The following is a 19,174-nucleotide window of genomic DNA, read 5'->3' on the forward strand; positions in this document are numbered from 1 at the left end:
GGGAAAGGGAGAAGCAGACTGCCTGCTGAGCAGGGAGCTCAACGCGGGACTCGATCCCAGGACTGAGATCATGACCTGAGCCGAAAGCAGACGCTTAACCAACTGAGCCACCCAGGCACCCTGTTCCTGAATCCTTCTGATACAACCTTAGTAGGTCTTTATTAGCTTCCTTGTTCTCTGTATGGTAAGATATTCTAGGTTCATCTTACATCATTCCTTCCATAGACCTGAAATCAGTTACTTCTCCAAGGAACCCTGGTCCATTGTCATGGGAAATAGAATTTAGGGGCCACAATTTGGGCATTAGGGACCCTCATTGCTACTGATTGGTCGTTGTCTCTAGACCTTTTAAGTTGACTAGGAAATACGCTTTAATACTGTAATATGATAAAAAAATTATGAATTCATACAGATACTTCAAATTCAAGGTTTTTAGTTAATATCATTGTTTTTATATCTGTACTTCTTTCTCCCATGCCTAACTTTCCAGTTCTCAACAGTATCTACATAATTACTCATTTTCTTTATCTCACATACAACAATCTTGAAATCATAATACCATCAATGCCACCAGCAATATGATTACCAAGAACAGTTTAAGATGTGTGTGTAGATACTATGTAAATTCTATCTCTGTTCCTTCCTCACGCCATAGGTAGCCTTATTATTACTATTATAATAATTATTACTATTTTAATGGCTTATCCATGCATATTTTTAATATAACCAAGTATGTATAAATTGAGTTGAGCTATATGATCCTAACATTTTCGTAAGTCAAAAATAGTCCACTTATGGGTAATTTCATTTGGTTCTACCTAATACCTTGATATTCCTCTTCTTAAATAAATAATAGTATGTAATATATACTTTTCTCCACCTTGCTCTTTTCACTTAATGTATCCTAGAAATTCTTCCATAATATCAATACCATTTCTTGCTTTAAAACACTCGGGGGTAGGGGGGAATGGGGCTCCTGGGTAGCTCAGTGGTTAAGCATCTGCCTTCAGCTCAGGGCGTGATCCCAGAGTCCTGGGATCGAGCCCCACATCAGGCTCCTTTACTGGGAGCCTGCTTCTTCCTCTCCCACTCCCCCTGCTTGGGTTCCCTCTCTCACTGGCTGTCTCTCTCTGTGTCAAATAAATAAATAAAATCTTTAACAAAAATAAAAAATAAAAAAAAAAAACACTCGGGCACCTGGTTGGCTCAGTCAGAAGAGCCTACGACTTTTGATCTTGGGGTTCTGAGTTCAAGCCCCATGTTGGGTGTAGAGATTCCTTAAAAATAAAATCTTAAAAAAAAATAGGGGCACTTGGGTGTTTCAGTCGGTTAAGCGTCTAACTTCCACTTGGGCCATGATCTCGGGGTCCCGGGATTGAGCCTAGAATTGGGATCCCTGCTCACAGGGAGTCTGGTTTTCCCTGTCCCTCTGCCCCTCCCCACACTCATGCTCTCACTCTCTCTCTTTCAAATAAATAAATAAATAAATAAATAAATAAATATCTAAAAAAAAGATTAAAAAACAATAAAACACTCAGTGGAATTTAGTTACTGGATACTTCCCTAATGTGATGAAATAAAACTATTTGAACCCAAGAACCTAGTGCTTGCTTAAATGGCATTAGACATTTCCCATGAAGTTATGAAGAAGACAAGTCAATGTTTGCTACTAATTTTCTTTCTTTTTTTTAAAAATTCTATTTAGAGAGCGAGAGCACGAGTGCGAGCGGGGGGAGGGGGATGGAGAGCATCTCAAGCAGGCTCTCACTGAACACAGAGCCCGATGTGGGGCTTGATCCCATGACCCTGAGATCATGACCTGAGTTAAAATCAAAAGTCAGAGGCCCAACTGGCTGAGCTGCCCGGGCACCCTGCTACGACTCTTCTTTAAATATTGTACCAGCCTAAGTAATGAGAAAATACAAAGAAGTTAAAGCTATAAAAATTGGAAAGGATGAAAAAAATCTATAAAATTTTCATTCTGTGTTCCGAGATGGAAAAATATTCAAGGTGTATGAGATGAAAGCAACAAGGCCAAAACTATAAGGGTACTCTAAAAACATTTGTGTAAACATGGGGTGGGAGATAGAATATATACTTGAATTGGTTCAAGTAGGCTGTGGAAACTGGAAAGCCACCCAAGAAATTGGCAGTGGTTGCCCGGAGCAGGGAGAGGAACCATGTAGATGAGAGATGAGGTGCATGAGTGACTTTTTTGCTGTACATACTTATATATTTTAAAATTTATAAACCCTGTGAATGTGTTATATATTCAAAACTAAAAAAAAAAATTTTAAAGGTGAATTAAGAAGTTAAAGAAATAGAAGCCCCAGCCGAGCTTCATTCCTGCAGCCCTGTCATCGTTCCCAGTCTCCAGTGGCCACCTCGTGAACGAAGCGCTGAGTTCCACAAACACCGGGCAACGAGCCACGTCATACCTAACTGACAGAAATAAATTTGGCTTGTGGAAAATAATAATGTAATCACGAATGTGGAGAACCTGAGGCAGGTTTTTCCAAGGGAAAATCATAAGCTTATTAATTTTCACAAGTTATTAGAGTGTTAATTAAATATCCTGTTATTGAACTAAAGTTTATTTTTTGAAAGAAAATTGACAAGAGGAGAATGAGAATCATGTCAGCCCAGTATTCTTCTCCCTGAACAGAACTCTAATTGAGAGTTTTCTATTTTACTCTTTTTTTTTTTTTTTTGAGAGTGAGAGAGAGTGTGCATGGGGTGGGAGGCAGAGGGAGAGAGAGAATCTTAAGCAGGCTCCATGCCCAACATAGAGCCCGACACGGGTCTCAAGCTGACTACCCTGAGATCACGACCTGAGCTGAAATCAAGAGTCAGACACCCAACCAACGGAGCCACTCAGGCGGCCCCCTCCTTTTTGTTCACTCTTGTGATATTCCACGTTTTGATGAGCTCCAGGTAAGTCTCCAGCCCTTTGGGCATGGCTTCAGACTCACAACAAACAGCCTGCTGGACATCTCCCCCAGACACCACACGGCTTCCTCAGCTCCACCTGCCCAACTCCACACATTCAACACGTGGCTCCAAAGCCTGTTCTACTTTACTGAGGGGAGGGTGGGCTGCCGTCTGTCCAGTTCCCTAGTTAGGCACCAGCGTGGGGGGTCATTCATTCTTCCCTCTTCCTTTTCTTCACCCATCATAAAATCCTGAAGCTCTTACGTCCTCGGTATGTTTTCATTCCTTGAAAAATATCCTTCTTTTTGCCTTTCTCCACCACCATCATCTCCAATGCATTCCCAGTCCCTCTCCCGCCAGGGCAACGGCCTTCTCAATGGCCCCCTCCTCCTCCCATCATCCTCCATATCCACGTCCGAATGGCCCTCAAGGAAAGGAAGTCTGATTTTTGCCTCTTCCCTATTAAAACCTTCAGTGTTTCCTCCTTGTGCATAGGCTGAGGTCTCAATTCTGCAGTGTGAACTCCATGCAAGAATGACTGTACAATTCACAGGCCCCAGGACCGTTCTAGTTTATTCCAACTGCCTTGAGGTCCCAGCAGACTTAGTGCCCTCTCTCACTCTCAGAGTATCCAGGTTTGGACAACACGTCATTTGGTCTCCCTAGCCATAGGGCCTTCCACAGTCCAACTCTTGCTTACCTCTCCAGCGTCGTCTCATTCCAGCAACACCAAGCTGCGGGTCACCCACATTACAGGTACCACTGTCTCTCCTGTTTACACCCTTCCTCCTATTGTCTCCTCTGCCTGGAACGTGTCACAACCTCTGCTCTCCTAAATGCTCTTGTTCACTCCTGCTTGTTCTTTGCTTAGCATCTGCTTTCCATAAAGTCTTTCCTGGCTGTCCTCTGTCACACACGTGTGCAGTCAATTTTATTTTCCTGCATTTCTGTATGTCTTTAGAGAGCTCTAATAATGTATTTAGTCAGACTGTGTTATAATTATCTTTCTATGGTTGTGCCTCCCATCACTAGATCGCAGATTCTTTTTTTTTTTAAAGATTCTTATTTATTTATTTATTTATTTGAGAGAGAGAGAGAGAGAGTGGAGGGAGGGGCAAAGGGAGAGAGAGAATCTCAAGCAGACTCTTCACTGAGCATGGAGCCCGACGCAGGGCTAGATCTCACGACCCTGAGAACATGACCTGAGCTGAAACCAAGAGGCAGATGTTCAACTGACTGAGCCACCCAGGTGCCCCACTTGATTGCATATTCTTAAGGGCAGGGACTGTGTCTTAAATATCTGCACATCCCCAGAACTTGCCAAGTTCCTACTTTCCAGGCACAGCAGACCACAAGAGCAAAAGCACATTAGCAGAAGCAATCCTGGTGCATTTGAGGAACAGAAAGGGTGTTTGTGTGGCTGGAGCACAGTGAGGGGGAGAGTAAAGTGCAGGATGAGGACACATGGGAGGCAGCAGTAAGAACATACCAGATCATCAGAGCTCAGTTAGGTGCCTTGATCACCGGGACCTTCACGCGGGGAAGATGGGGTTTGAAGTTCAACAGACTTGAGTTTGACAATTGGCTTTCTTACTAGCTGGGTTGGTTTGGATAATTTTTTAAAGTGTCCAAGCCTAGGGGCCCCTGGGTGGCTCAGTCAGTTAAACATTTGACTCTTGATTTCAGTTCAGGTCATGATCTCAGGGTGGTGGGATCGAGCCTCGTGCCAGGCTCCACGCTCAGCAGGGACGCTGCTCGAGAGTCTCTCTCCCTCTGCCATTCCACTCACTTGTGCATGCGTGCTCTCTCTCTCTCTCTCTCTGTAAAATAAATAATCTAAAAAATATATCCAAGCCTCAGTTTCCTTGTCTATAAAATGGTCATAATACATTTGTGGTGAAGAGGAAATGAGATAAGGGATGCTAAGCACTTAACCATAGCTTGAGGCATGTCAGAGTGATTCATTAAATGGGAGATACTAGGTTTATTTCCCAGCAGAAATGGAAGGAAGGGAGCCAGTTTCCAGAAGTCCTGAGTGCAGAGTCAACATCTTCAGGCACTAGAGAATCCCTATGTTCTTTGGTTTTTTGCATTCACAGTATTGTACCATATTTATTGAGAGTAAGTTTACACCCTCGGTTTACAAAATGAATTGCTTGAGGGTTTGACACATGACGGCAGTCAGTGACTCCCAAGGTCAGTAAAGTGTTGTAAGTTCACAAAGTTCTAAAAGCCCATATTCCAACAGCCAGCATGTTCAGGCACGGTCCATCTCCAGCCTTGCCTGATCAGAAATGTGTCCCTCTGTCAATACTGAGCTCATACTTGAGTGTGATTTTTGACTTTTATCATGAGAATCAATAAGACAATAGGGCTCATTTGAAGAATTGAATCTCATGTCTACTTTTGCAGGCACACATCTTCTCTGAACGATGAGGGATCCTTGAGCAAACTTTCACCGGTGCTCAGGACCTCTCACTCTGGTCACAAGTTATCAAGTTCCCTCTGACAGCAGGATGCTCGCTTAAGCCAGAATCCAACTAAGCATTTCAGATATTGCTGTGGCCCAGAGCCTCCACTCCGCAGCTCTCGCTGGGTCAGGTGGGAGTGATGCTAAAATTTATAACAGCCGGTATGTCACGGGCACAGATGGCCAGTCAGAGTGGACAGTGACCACAGCACTGGGGTGACCATAGTCCTGAGGCCCCTGAGGCTTGAGCAATAACCCTTTAGCTGCTGGACTGGGAGGACGTCCTGAGGGACCAGCCAGGGTGGCTAGGGTGCTGCAAAGTCACTCGGGTGGCAATTTACTAACTGGCCAACATTTAAACAGCCACTCGGCCTTACCAGTGTGTATCTGCCACCCAGTGAGGCACAGGTGACTTTGTTCAGCTACAGGAACCCTATTCGGCAGTTTCCCTTGCTTCCTTTCTCATATGTCCATGCCCTCTCCATCCAGAGTGGGCAGAATGAGCCCACAAAGCTATCTAGTGTAGCTGAAAGGTGTCTGGAGTGGATGGCAGGACCTCGGGTCCTGATCTGGGCTTCACTTACTACCACCTGTGTCATGCCAGGCACGTTAACGTCCTCACCTGTAACATGGGATGGGTATGCTGCCTTAGAGACAGTATGAGAATCAGATAAATTAATGCATGTAAAGTGTCAAACACAAGACCTGGCACATAGTAGGTGCTCAATAATGGCATTAGACCTCCAAAGAGAAGCAGAGACACAGAAGCTGCCTTCAGTGACTTTTATTCTGGAAGGTTCAGTGCCATCTACTCTAAGGTTGATTGCTGGGGGGGACAGGGAGGGTGATGGGTCAGCAAAGCTCCTGGGATCCGGCTGAGCAGCCTCCCGCGCCCTGCCCTCCCAGCCCTTGGGGGAGGTGCCCAGAAAATCCAGCCTTTGCAGTCCATCTTGAAGAGGGATTGCAGAGCAGGGGTGTGGAAGGAGGGGGAGCGCCGTGTGATGACTCACTCACGTCAGGACCACAGGCACTGGGGAGACGGGGAGGGCGGCAGGAGTTGGCACCCACTTTTCTTCATCCTGGTTTTCTTTCCTTCCTGCTCAGCACTCTTTGGGCAGTTTAATAGGGTTGCCATGGGAACCACCTGCGTGGAAAGAACAAAAAACCCTCAGCCTGAGGACGTGGGTTTGAATCCCATCTCTGCTGTTTTCTGGTCATATGACCTTGTCCCTGCTAGTTCACGCCTGCTACCCACCCTCCACACCCTTTGTTTCCTGAAAAATAGGGAGCCTGGGCCCTTCCACTCACCCCATAGAGGTGTTTAGAGCTTTACAGAAATATGTAGATGAAAGCAATTTGTGTAATGTACTCTCCAAACACGATGTTCTGTAATGTGCTTGTGTTTGCTTAATGTAAGCGGAACTTCCCCAGACCTGCCAGCCTGTGAGGTGCTGGAAAGCACTTAGCAGTGACCACCCACGCTCCACTGGCCAATATCCTTGCAGCACAAGCTAGGCCCCGGTGCCTAAAAAGAACCCTTTGAGGACTTGTCACACTCCCCAGGGACATCCATTAGGCACCCCACGCAACGTGATGCCACAGGCACAGCTTCTGCACAGTGGTGTCGCCTGGGCATGCCTTGCTCCTCTCCTGCTCCGGGGCTGCCCCTGTGGGCACGCTGCCAACGTCCAAGGACACCCCCCCACCCCCACCCCGCGTCACAGATGGTGCCTTGGGTGCCTACGGAGCCCTGAATAGGAGCAGCTCCTGCAGCCTCTCTCCCCTGAGGGCTCAGACAGCATTCCCAAGGCCAGACAGGGGACAGATGTCCATCTGCTCTGTTCATCACTTCTCTTTCTGTATCAAATCTGCCTTCTCACCCACCCCAACCGAAAGGCCGTGGGCAAGTTACTTCGCAGAAATTAATTCTTCTGGGACTGTCTACGAGTTAACCAGATATGCTCAGAGAAATGTGGATCTCATTTTGAGTCACGGGTAGTATGCTTGCTACAATATTTATTACAAATCACCATTTTTATTATTGCAAGTAGCAACACCCCCATCTGTGGATCTTGAATTGGGGTGAAATGGTCCTGGCAGTGTGCTCACCCCATATTCTCACACCCGACACGTGGAAGAGACAGCTCTTCCAGATACCTCTCAAGAGAATCCAAGCAGATGAGCTCTGGCCAAAACAATGATGGAGAAGGACGTTTGTGTCTGAAAGTTCACCACAAGCAATTTAAACTGAAATGTAAAGGGAGCAAGATAAAAACTCCAGAGAGGTACAGGTCCTGGAATGGTTTTGTGTAGGTCATGCTTTCTCAGGTCACAGGTCCCATCTCCTTAGTGTGTCATGAAATCAGTTTAGTGGGTTGTGACTAGCATTTGAAAAGTTGGAGTAGAATAAAATGGAATTATCTGGGTGCGTTATGCATACTAAGGGCGAGCATTGTTTCGTGACGTTTTTGTTTCTGTCACATCATACCTAGAGACTGAGCTATAGGAACTTGCCACTGTCAGCTCAGAGCAGTCAGACACCTGCAGTTCCGTACGGTTCATCATAACAGGATACATACATATTTGGCCACATGTAAAAATTTCTTCCTGTGCATCACAGTTTTAAAAAATTGAAAAAGACGAATGGATTTGGAGTTCAAGAATTTGCACTAAGATTCCAGCAGAGGTCTTTACTAGCTCTGCGTTCTTTTTAGTCTGGTTTCCTCTCTGCGATCTGCCTAGTCGATGGGACTGATGTGGAGAACTGTGGGAGAGACTGCGTGTACACACACATAGTAGGTACTCAGTGTCAGTTAAATATGGGGAGAACCAAAGATACCAAGAGTGTGTTGTTTAGGATTCTTCGGCTGCAAGTGTGAAAGCCAACACGAAGTACCAAAAGCCAAAAAAAAAAAAAAATTAAAAAAATGGAAGTCCAGAAGCGGGGTGGCCATAGGCATAGCTGGATCGAGGGACTCAAATGATGTTACTGGATCTCTTGGTCTCTCCCTCCACGCCCCAGTTGAACTTGCCTTTAAGAATGGGGTTCTTTCAGCAGGAGGAGAGAAAGCACTGTGGTCCAGAGTTTAGGCCTGTATCACCCCACTAACGACCTCATAGGTGCTCCCAGAGGAAGACAGACCCAGATCGGACCACATGCTGTGTCTGTGATAGGGAGATGGGATGGAACCACTGGGGGTGGGGCGGCTGCTCTCCCTCCCCTGTGACCGGAGGTGGGATGTTGCAGTTGATGGTTCCAGCCAACGGGAGGGGAGCCAGGGACCGGGGTGGGGGTGGGGAGGCTGCAGTTACCAAAGGAAGAGTAAGTTCTTATCTCCAAGAGAAGGAAAGGAAGCCTGAGCAGACTCCCATGAGGGCAAGATGAGTAAGAGGATGTGAGGTGCCTGCATCGAGCACCTGAAATCATCTTTCTACTCGCAGAGGTCTAAAGAGTCTATTCACACAACATAGAGCAGGGATGGCAAACAAGGTGAAGCAGGTCGCCCACAGGGCAGCCCATTTGCTCTTGTATGTCTGTCTGGATCAAGGCTGATACAGGACAACTGAAGGATGGGAGCCATTCATGAGAACATACCCATTACCCAAGGGCTAGAGAAGAAATGAGAGCCAGAAGACCTTGTGCTGCCTGGAAATACACGATGCTCCAAGAATAGCCGAAGGAGCAAGTGCGAAAACTCCAGACAGGAACTGACAGTAGCACCTGGTGAGAGGCAGTGGAGGGCGCCTTTCTGATACAGATCATAAAACTGGTCCCAGAGAAAATACACTCAGCTGGGAACTCAGACCATTCAAATCTGGGGAAACAGTATTTGGCTAAAAGCAGAGCATCTGACATACTCATAATTTGCCTCGGTATTTTATCCCCCAGAAAGTAGAGGAAGTGGAAGATAAACGTTCCTAAACCAAATTCCGACCAGTAAGGAAGCAGGGATGGTGAGGTACGGGGAGGGTATCCTGGAGAGGAGCTCTGGGGGAAAACTTCCAAGTAGTCTCACAGTGAGCTCATGATGACAGGGGAGGAGACAGCTGGCTGCAGTCAGACATCCACCCTGGACCCAGGACAGGCAGATGTCGAGCCTTCACAGACTAGGTGTGATTTTACGGTGAAAGGGAGGCTGGGGAGGGTTGGCGAGCTCTCATAAAGCGGTTCTGGGGCTGTGAGTACAGAAGGCCCTAATGAGGAAGAGCTGGTGGTAGCTTAAAAAAACAGAAATGGTGGAAAATTCACATACATGACTACTTTTCTGTTTACAGTGAAACCAAGTTTTTTTTTTAAAAATCATTTTTAGCTCCCCAAGTATTTGTCTTCCCCCAGTGACAGTGCCAACAGTTTAATATCTTACCCGCCCTCTCTCCCTCTTCCGGTGGGACTCTAGCAGGCGCGCATGCGCAAACTCGTATTTGCCTGTTCTCCAACTGGGGTTCCCTATTTCCCTAACTTCCTCTTTTTCTATTACTGACAGAAAACTTGGGCAGTTACTCATTTTGTCATCGTAGGCTTGCCATGCAATATTCGGAACATAGCTACACTTAAAAAAATGGATTTATCTGACATTCGAATTTAACTGGGTCTCCCGGTTTTCTGTGGTGGTGTTTTTTAAGGAGGTCTAAATCTGCCACCCTATCCCCTCTCCCCTATCCCCTGCCTCTGGGAGCCTCCGGTACTGGAGTGGACACTTAGTGGGCGGGGCAAGGGGCAGGGGCCTGCCTCTAGTTCCCGGGGTTCCCCAAGAAGAGGGTACCCCGGCTCCTCCCCCCTGGCAGTTCTACCCAAACGCTAAGCACACTAAGCACAGTCACCCTGGGGAGGGGGGGCTCCTCCTGTGGCCTTTTAGCTACCCCACTGCCAGTCCAGTGGTTTATTTTTATGTTAACAAACAAATGAAAGCTCGGCTCACAGAGCAGAGCACCCTTCATCTCCCGCCTGGAGCTGTGTTCTCTGGGACCAATTGCCTCTTTCATTTCATAGAGCCTCTCGGGATTGTGCATGTCACACCCGGCTGTCTTCGCCTGATTGTGTAAGTGGGTATCACCTCACCCCTTCTGCAGCCTCCAGTGGCTTACCTGGAGCCACTGTCCCCTTCTTTCAGGCTTTTCTTATATAGCCCTTCAAATGGTTATTGTAGCTTCCCTCTGAACACACCCCAGTTTGTTGTGGCTTCCTGGAAATGAGCTGTGCTCTCCTGGACCTAGCGTTCTGGGCAGCGCTCTTTGCAGAGGGGGCCTCCAGGCATACAAGAACAGAGACGACTGTTGACAGTGGAGGGACCTTCCTAGTGGACAAAACACACTTCCTGACCTTGCTTTTAGGCTGCTGCTACTCTCTTTCACCAAGTGTATCTACAGACCGAAATTCTTTTATTTAAATTATATCTCCTCCTTTCCCCAATCAACTATCCCTCGATGAGATTGGTAGGTACCACTGTTTTCTGGGTATCTATGGGGTTCTCATATTCAGGTTCCATATTTGCACGAGCAGGTTTCCTTCCTAAAACAAGTGTTTCTTATTCAGATCTAAATAAGAAAGAATTGATCCCATGAAAAAAAAGATCAAGGAGATTTTATTATATGCCAGTTTAATGAAATTGAGAAAGTAATTTATTCCTAGGGAAAGCATTTTATATGTCTGGAAGAAATATTTTGATGATGATAGGTGAGGTTGGTGGAAGTAGTGGGGATGGACTGGTTTATTTTAAGGCCTATTCAAGTATCAAATGATTTCTCACTAAGCTGCCCTCTACAGAAGGGAGGTGGGTCCAGGTATTCAGAGACCCTTTGCTTTCCCAAGTCCCAAGATGAGTATAAGTCTGTGAAGCTAGGAGCTCTTATGACAGTAGTTAAAAATATGTTGGGGTTGGGAGAGTGGTATCTAGGAAGAAAGAAAGAAGAACCAGGAAAAACAAAAACAAGAAAACTCCTGCTGGTACTCTGGCCACATAGGGGCTTAATAATAATCAGAAGTGTTGAAGGGATGAGTTTATTAAAGTTATTTGCTGTAGGATATACACTGTAAAATCTTTCTTCTCTCTTCTCTGTGCAATCTTCAGTGAAAGTCTACACTGCTCATGCTCACTGTGGCTCTGGAATGAACTAATCCTTCTTAGAAAGCTCGAAGAGATGCTGCTGAGTTCTGCACGTGGATTGTCCAGGGAACAAAGAAAATGGGATGGAGTTAAAGCACTGAGGGAAGGTTGACTCTGGATTATGCCTGTAAATCATTATTAATATTAGACTGAAGAATGTTACACAGCCACTAAAAATGATATTTATGGAGTATTTCTGGTGATGTGAAAAAATGGTTTATGCTACATGTTACATTTAGAAAGCAAGATTTAAATTGCTAATATTCTGTGATCTAAATTACATAAGAATTATAGAGAAATGACTGAATAGAAATGTACCAGAATGTTAATGATGATTGACCCCAGATAGTGGAATTACAATGATTTTTTTCTAAGACCTTGTGCTTTTATGTGCTTTCCAAGTTCTATACAATGAGCATGGACTACTGTAACAACCAATATAAAAGAAAAACTTCAGACTTCCCAGATTCTGTTCGATCTATAGAAATGTTTGGTCCTCCCTCCTCTCCCAAGTATATTTCTATTGTAATCTGGGGGAACTGTGATGGGACCCCAGCAGCCCACGTGAAAGAGTTTAGATCTGGTGGGAGGGGATTTGGGGGACCCTAATTCTGTGCTGCTGCTGGTCCGAGGTGCAGATGGGCGGTCTACCAGAATACAGGACAGAGAGGGTGCTGCCCTCTGGATGACCAGGACTGGCTGCTGTTAGCTGTGGGTCCCAAAGCAGTGGTTGGAAACCCATTACAGATAAGCAGGAGATTCAGGGGAGATCCACGGACTGTGCTTATATATATTAGAATGGATGGAGACTTGCTAGCATGTGTCCCAACCAAGCTCAGAACAGAGATCCAGATAGACAATGTGAGACAGTGGAACTGAGGTTAAAACCCAATCGTATAGGGGCACGTGGGTGGTACAACGGTTAAGCGTCTGCCTTCGGCTCAGGGGTGTGACCCCGGCGTTATGGGATCGAGCCCCACATCAGGCTCCTCCGCTATGAGCCTGCTTCTTCCTCTCCCACTCCCCCTGCTTGTGTTCCCTCTCTCACTGGCTGTCTCTATCTCTGTCAAATAAATAAATAAAATCTTAAAAAAAAACCCAATCGTATAGACAGGGATAGTATTAATGGACATGAGATGTTTATGCCTTAAAGATTTTGTGGGTGTTTAAGACTCATTTCCTTTCATTCACTCATTCATTCATTCATGCACGTATCCATTCATGTATCAGTCCATTCCTTCATTCACCAACAAACATTTACTGGGTCTTCCATGCTAGGCACTGGAGACACAAAGCAAATAAGACATTGTCCACAAGCGATCAGACTCATGCCAGGTCCTTTCATCTGGGTGGTGCAGAGGTCATGAACATACCTAGAATTTTTATGATCTGTGGATAAAGCACATAAGTGACTCTAGATTAGGGGAACTGGGAAAGGGTTTACATCCATAAACCCCCCCTAGGATCATTCACACATTCTCCACGGCTCCCTGTCACACAGAATCAGAGAACAGCCATTGGGAAATGTCTGAGCTAGCAAGGACCATAGAAGATTCTATCAAACTGACTCTTGCATTTCCTAAGGGCTGTGTGTTGATATTGCTAGGGATCTTCCAGGATTGTGCCCAGGAAGCAAGATTTAATGAAAAATAATAAGGGTACATGGACAGAGCTTTAAAGATGACAAACTGCCTTTAAATCCTTTCTATCATGTAGTCCTCACATGATGGAAGTGAGTAGTCAGGGATTACCGTTTGAATTTTACAGACAAGAAAACAGGCTCAGAGACGAAGTCCTCTCCCACCACAGAGAAGTAATGAACTGGGATTTCCATTTCAGGTCCTCTCCATACCTCCCAGTCCGTGGCTTTTTCATTACAGCTCATCCAGAGAGTCCAGATGGTTCTATCACTCTGAGGGAACAGCAGGCCCATGGCACACTCGGAACACAGGGCATGCATGCAGAACGTGTAGGTTTGGGGGGAAGGAGGAGGCTGGGTGCATTTGTTTTCTAGGGTTGTTGTAATAAATTACCCCAAAATGTAATGCTTTGAAAAAACAGCAGAAATCTATTCTCTCGGTTTTGGAGGCCAGAAGTCCAAGATCAGTATTACTAAGCAGAAATCAGTGTGTTGAAGGGCTGCGCTTCCTCTGGAGGCTCTGGGGGTGGGGTGGGGGGGGGGATCTGTTCTTGTGTCTTCCAGGTCCTAGCGGCTGCTGACACTCCTTAGCTTGTGGTCGTATTATTCACATCAGTCTTCAAGGCCAGCATCTTCAAACGGACTTCTCTGCGTTGAATCTCCCCACCTCCACCACCACATTATAAGGATATATGTGATTGTATTTAGAGCCCACCTGAATAATCCAGGGTAATTGCCTCATCTCCAAAGCCTTAACTTAATCATACCTGCAGAGCCTCCCCCTCCTCCCAACTAAGGTAACTTTACAGGTTCTAGGCTTCTGGACTTGATATCTTCAAAGAATATAATTCAGCCTAGTACCCTGGGCTAGGGGCTTACATGCTTGTAACCTCTTCTGCCTCTGGGTTATTGCTCAGTAGAAACTGAATCTATTTGGGGAAAAGGAAACATGGGTATGGTGACAAAATAATTTGGAGAAAATGATATGGATGAGGGTAGGACTAAGATTGCCTTCCTGATGTAGCAGTTTGTTTATTGATTCTGTCTTAAAGCTGCTGCCTCTTCCCATGCCCCTGCAGAGTTGGCTCAAGTCCCCAAGCTCTTAGCCTCTGCTCTCTCCAGCCAAGTTCAGGGAAGAGGGGCTGGCCCTGAAATCCTGGAATGTCAGAGCTGGAAAGATCACCTCCTTGATCCCCACTCCCCTCCTTTACTGACAGAGAGCCTGAGGTTTGAGTGAAACCAGGCCTGCTGAGTCTCTTCCCCCCGAAACCAGTCCTTCTAATATGTGAGTCTATATTTTTAAGGAGCCAGCACAGTATCTCCCAAAGAGGCTGGGACACAAGGATGGAGGCAGGGGAAACTGGGATTGACTGACTACGTGGAGATCCTGCTTTTGTGCCCTTTTGAACTTGGCCATGGTTCTTCCTGCCTTATCCTCTCTGGATCTCTCAACCATCTCCTCTTTCCTCTCTGTATCCTCTTGTCCCCATTCGATGCTCTCTGCCTCTACTCACCCTCTCTGCTCATCCACTCATCTGTTAAGCCTACGTCCCCACAGTCTCCCCCACAGGACTTCTTCCTCTTTCCCTCTCCCTCCCTCTTCCCCAGTTATCCCTCCTTTCTCAGCCCACCCTCTTCCCTCCTCCTTGGCAGTAGGCTCTTTGTCAATTTCAAGGCCAACATGATGAAATAGAGAAGCACAGTGGCTTCTGGAGGCAATTTTTTTTTGGTCAAGTTTAAGACTTCTAAAACTGAGAAAGATAATGAGGAAGGAAGTGGGGATATGGAAGAGGAGGGTTTATCTTAGCTTCTCCGTTTGTGGGTTTCACTTGCATGAATTTTCCTATCACCGGAGTGATGGGCATCGACTTATATAATTGCTCAGTCAAAGCTTGTGTGCATCCGCAAAATAGACCCTCAAAGGTAGGACTTCCATTACCGGGGTGGCCAGACAATTCTAATTATACCAAAGTTCCAGTATCCTTTATTAGCATGTGGCCTTTGGACTTAGTTTCCTCATCTTTGAAAATCACAGGGATGATACTATCTACCTCACAGGGTTTTTCTAAAGTATAAATGAGATAATGCCTGTGAAATCCTCTAGCCTAGAAATTAATGGCAGTTGATAGTAAATATTCGTGGAACTGATATCTGGGTCACTTCCTCTGTGAAGACTCTTCTGACCTCCTATTCCAAGGAGGACTGACCCCTCCTTTTTTTTTTTTTTAAGATTTTTTAATTTATTTATTCGACAGAGATAGAGACAGCCAGCGAGAGAGGGAACACAAGCAGGGGGAGTGGGAGAGGAAGAAGCAGGCTCATAGCAGAGGAACCTGATGTGGGGCTCAATCCCAGAACGCCGGGATCACACCCTGAGCCGAAGGCAGACGCTTAACCACTGTGCCACCCAGGTGCCCCAGACCCCTCCTTTTTTAGTGTGCCCTTTATACCCTACTTATACCCCCCTCTTAGAACCTGTAATACTTTATTACCCTATTCAGCCCCCATCTGCCCCTTTTCACCTCTCTTTCCAGCTCTAAGACAGAGATATCTCTGACTCATTTGTGTAATCCCAGTGCCTAATGCAGTGACTGCCTAATGGGAGATGCCCTGGAAATATTGGTTGAATTGATTTGAAATGGTGAGGGTTTCTAAGCATAAGCCTTCCAGGCCAGGATAGCTTTGGATTTCTCCTGCCAGTTGCTACCTCCTTGTATTTATTAAGATCGATGGCAAAACCTATTGAAAGGCATCTGGTTCTAGTAGCCCCAGGAGATTCGGTCGGCTCTGGTCCACTCCAGGCAGACGGGCCTTAGTAAGAGAGATCAGACTGTTTACTATGCTGGCAGTGCCCAGCCTTGCTTCCCTCCCAAGCTAGCATGGCTTGCCATTCAATGCCATCATATCATCAAAATGGCGAAGTCTCAAGGGAGAGCCATGCACCTCTCCCACATTTCCAAGGGGACAGCTTCATGGGTTCATGTGCCTGGGGACAGTCTTCTCTGGCTATCTCCAGAGTCTTTCAAAAGCTTTGGGGTTGGTCCTGTTTAGATGTGATGGACAGGAGTGTAGCCCAGGGAGATGTATGTAGACAGGAAGCGTTCTCGGCCTGGCAGTGCCGGAGGCCATTTAAGAATGTCTGTAGGACATTGTCAGGATGGAGTAACTCAGGAAAGAATAAGCTGTGTGTCAAATCTGAGGGTGACTTGGAAGCCCCATAGAAGAAAGAGCCGTGGAGACATAGGCAGGCATCTCTAAAAGAGACAGGTCACAGAAGGAAGTGGGAAACTGGCTGAACGGTTACTCATAACTAAAACTACCACGTACTGGGAAACTACTAATGCGCCAGGCCCATTCTATACTTTATCCTTTGAATCATCACAACAACCTATGTAGTAGGCTCACACGAAAGGAAACAGAGGCTCAAAGGACTAAGTGACTTGCTTAAGGTCACACAATTAGCAAGTGAGAGAAATGGGGTCAAACCCAGGCAGTGGGCCCCAGTCTTCCCACTGTCTGGGTTTGACCCCGCTGCCAACGTGGGATGGAGGGTATGGACTGTGATGTCTCTTTTATGTTATACTCAACGTGGGCCGAAGAGGCATGGCCCCAGTGGATTCGGGAGTCCTTGCTAGGCAGGGAGCCATGATCCAATGCATATCTGATAAAGACGTAATTCCTGTGTCCCCCCTTCTGGCTGCTTTCTGGCTCTTATATCCGTGCTTATATCACTGCACCATCCTGGGATTCATTGTTCGGCAACCTTATTCATTGAAGCTGCTGTGGCCTCAAGTAGCACCTTTTCTTAGAGTTGCAAAATGTGGCCTTTTCTGAGTCAATCACTAGAGCAAGACGCAGGACCTGATACAGAAGACTAAGGAGGTGGGAGAAGACTTCCCTCTTGGAATCTCTCCTTCGCTCCCAGACTAGACGTCAGAAAGCATGGATTTCTAAGGCATGACTCTGGGATGCTCGATGGTGCCCAGCACGTGAACACTGACTGAAACCTAAAGCCACAACCTGAAGAAGACCAAGCCATACCTTAAGAACCAGACAATCTAGCTGCAAATGACACTCTCTGCTTATTTTCCTGCTACCATCTCTAAAGATCGTGTGAAGGATGGTTTAAATACCCCACCCTGACCTCTGCTCCACAGAGGAATTTTTAAGAGAAAGACTATGGTTACGGCATTGAACAGGTGCTCTAGGAGGTTACCATGAAAGATGAATCACTGGAAACATCTGTTGGACTGCATTGGTTTTTTTTCTGTCTCTATCCACGAGGAGAGTCTTCTTCCCTAGCCAGCCTTGCAGTGAATATCACTTAGGACACTTTTGGTTGCGAGGAACAGAGCATGTTGAATCAAACTGCTGTCAACAATAAGAAAACGTCTTATTGGACGCAAGGGGGGGCCAAGAAAGAACAGTGCTAGGCATGACGTAATCCACATATCAGTGATGGCACTGGATACACAAGCTCTTTCTGGTGGTCCACCTAGCTGTGCTTGGTGTCAGCCTCTACCCAGAGCTGCTTTTCTTTGTGGTTTTAAGATAGATAGCTACTAATGGCTATCAGGGCTCCAAGTATGTTGTGTGTATCAAGAAGTATGATGTTTTCTCGGGGCGCCTGGGTAGCACAGTCGTTAAGCGTCTGCCTTCAGCTCAGGGCGTGATCCCGGTGTTACAGGATCGAGTCCCACATCGGGCTCCTTCGCTGGGAGCCTGCTTCTTCCTCTCCCACTCCCCTGCTGTGTTCCCTCTCTCCCTGGCTGTCTCTCTGTCACATAAATAAATTTTTAAAAAAATCTTAAAAAAAAAAAGAAGTATGATGTTTTCTCGAACATGGATTATAGTCCCTTAGCCTGACTGAAACCTTTTTCACATGCCCACAGCTGGACCAGTAACAGACGCCAGTGGAATACCATGAGCTGGTAACGGATGCCTGAATACAGTCAGGACCCAGTTGGGAAGTTCATTCAGTAACCAGTACAGTCTGAGGCAGAGAGGCTGGGTACTATTTTATCAAGGAAAGTGACGATTTCCTTAAAACTGGCCTTTGCTTTTGTAGTTGGCTAGAATGGGGGGGGGCCTATCCTTGCATCTGGGCTGGGAGCCAGGTGGGGTGGCAGGGACATTGCTGCCAGGTACACACCGTGTCTAAGCCTGTGCCCACAGATGAACTGTTGTTTCTGGCTAATCTCTGAGTCACTGTCCAGAGTTTCAAAGGGGCTGTGGCCAGCCACGACTGATCCTGTCCTCATGGAGATAACCAGGAAACAGAAGAAACCCTTCAAATCGGGTCTCTGGAGAACTGCCAGGTACCAACGCGTGCCGTGGTCTTGTGCAAACCTGTCCAGACAGAGGCTTTGCCTGCTGGCTGTCTTCACGGCCTGTGGCCCTAGGAAGTCCTAGGAAGCTCTGTTTGTGGTCTGGCGACACTGAGTTGGGCCTGCTGCTTCCTAAAGGCTGTTGAAGCTTTGAGCTGACTCTTTCCCTGCACTGTGGTTACCATGGCCTCGAAAACACCGAGGAGCTGCCACATCTGTNCATGGCCTCGAAAACACCGAGGAGCTGCCACATCTGTGCCCCCCAGCCCTCCTTCCCATCAGTGACTGCTCATTTTCTGAGCACCTCCCACGAACGAGGCACCAAGAAGGAATGGTATTTGCATGTCCTCCCACGTCCTTGCCCTCGCAATTATTACTCACCCATGTGAGGAAGTAAGGGATCGTATTAGAGGAGGCACTGTAGTGAGTCTGTGATTGGGGTGGTACGGCCAGGAGAATGGGGGTGATGGATGGAGGAGTGCACGGAATAGGAACCATGTGTGCTTTTGTGGGGAAGGGGCGCTGCGGAGCACCATAATGGCAGGGGTCCTTGTGGGTCAAGACTACACTGAATCAAGCTTGAAAATATTTACTCGCCAGGGGAAGCCAACAAATCACACCAGTTAATGTAGACAATAGAGCGTGGGGGCTTCCTCTGTCAAGTACTCCATATGTCCCTCCTGACAGGTGAGAGAGGTGTTAA

This window comes from Ailuropoda melanoleuca, chromosome 1 (assembly GCF_002007445.2).
Source record: "Ailuropoda melanoleuca isolate Jingjing chromosome 1, ASM200744v2, whole genome shotgun sequence".
NCBI lineage: Eukaryota > Metazoa > Chordata > Mammalia > Carnivora > Ursidae > Ailuropoda > Ailuropoda melanoleuca.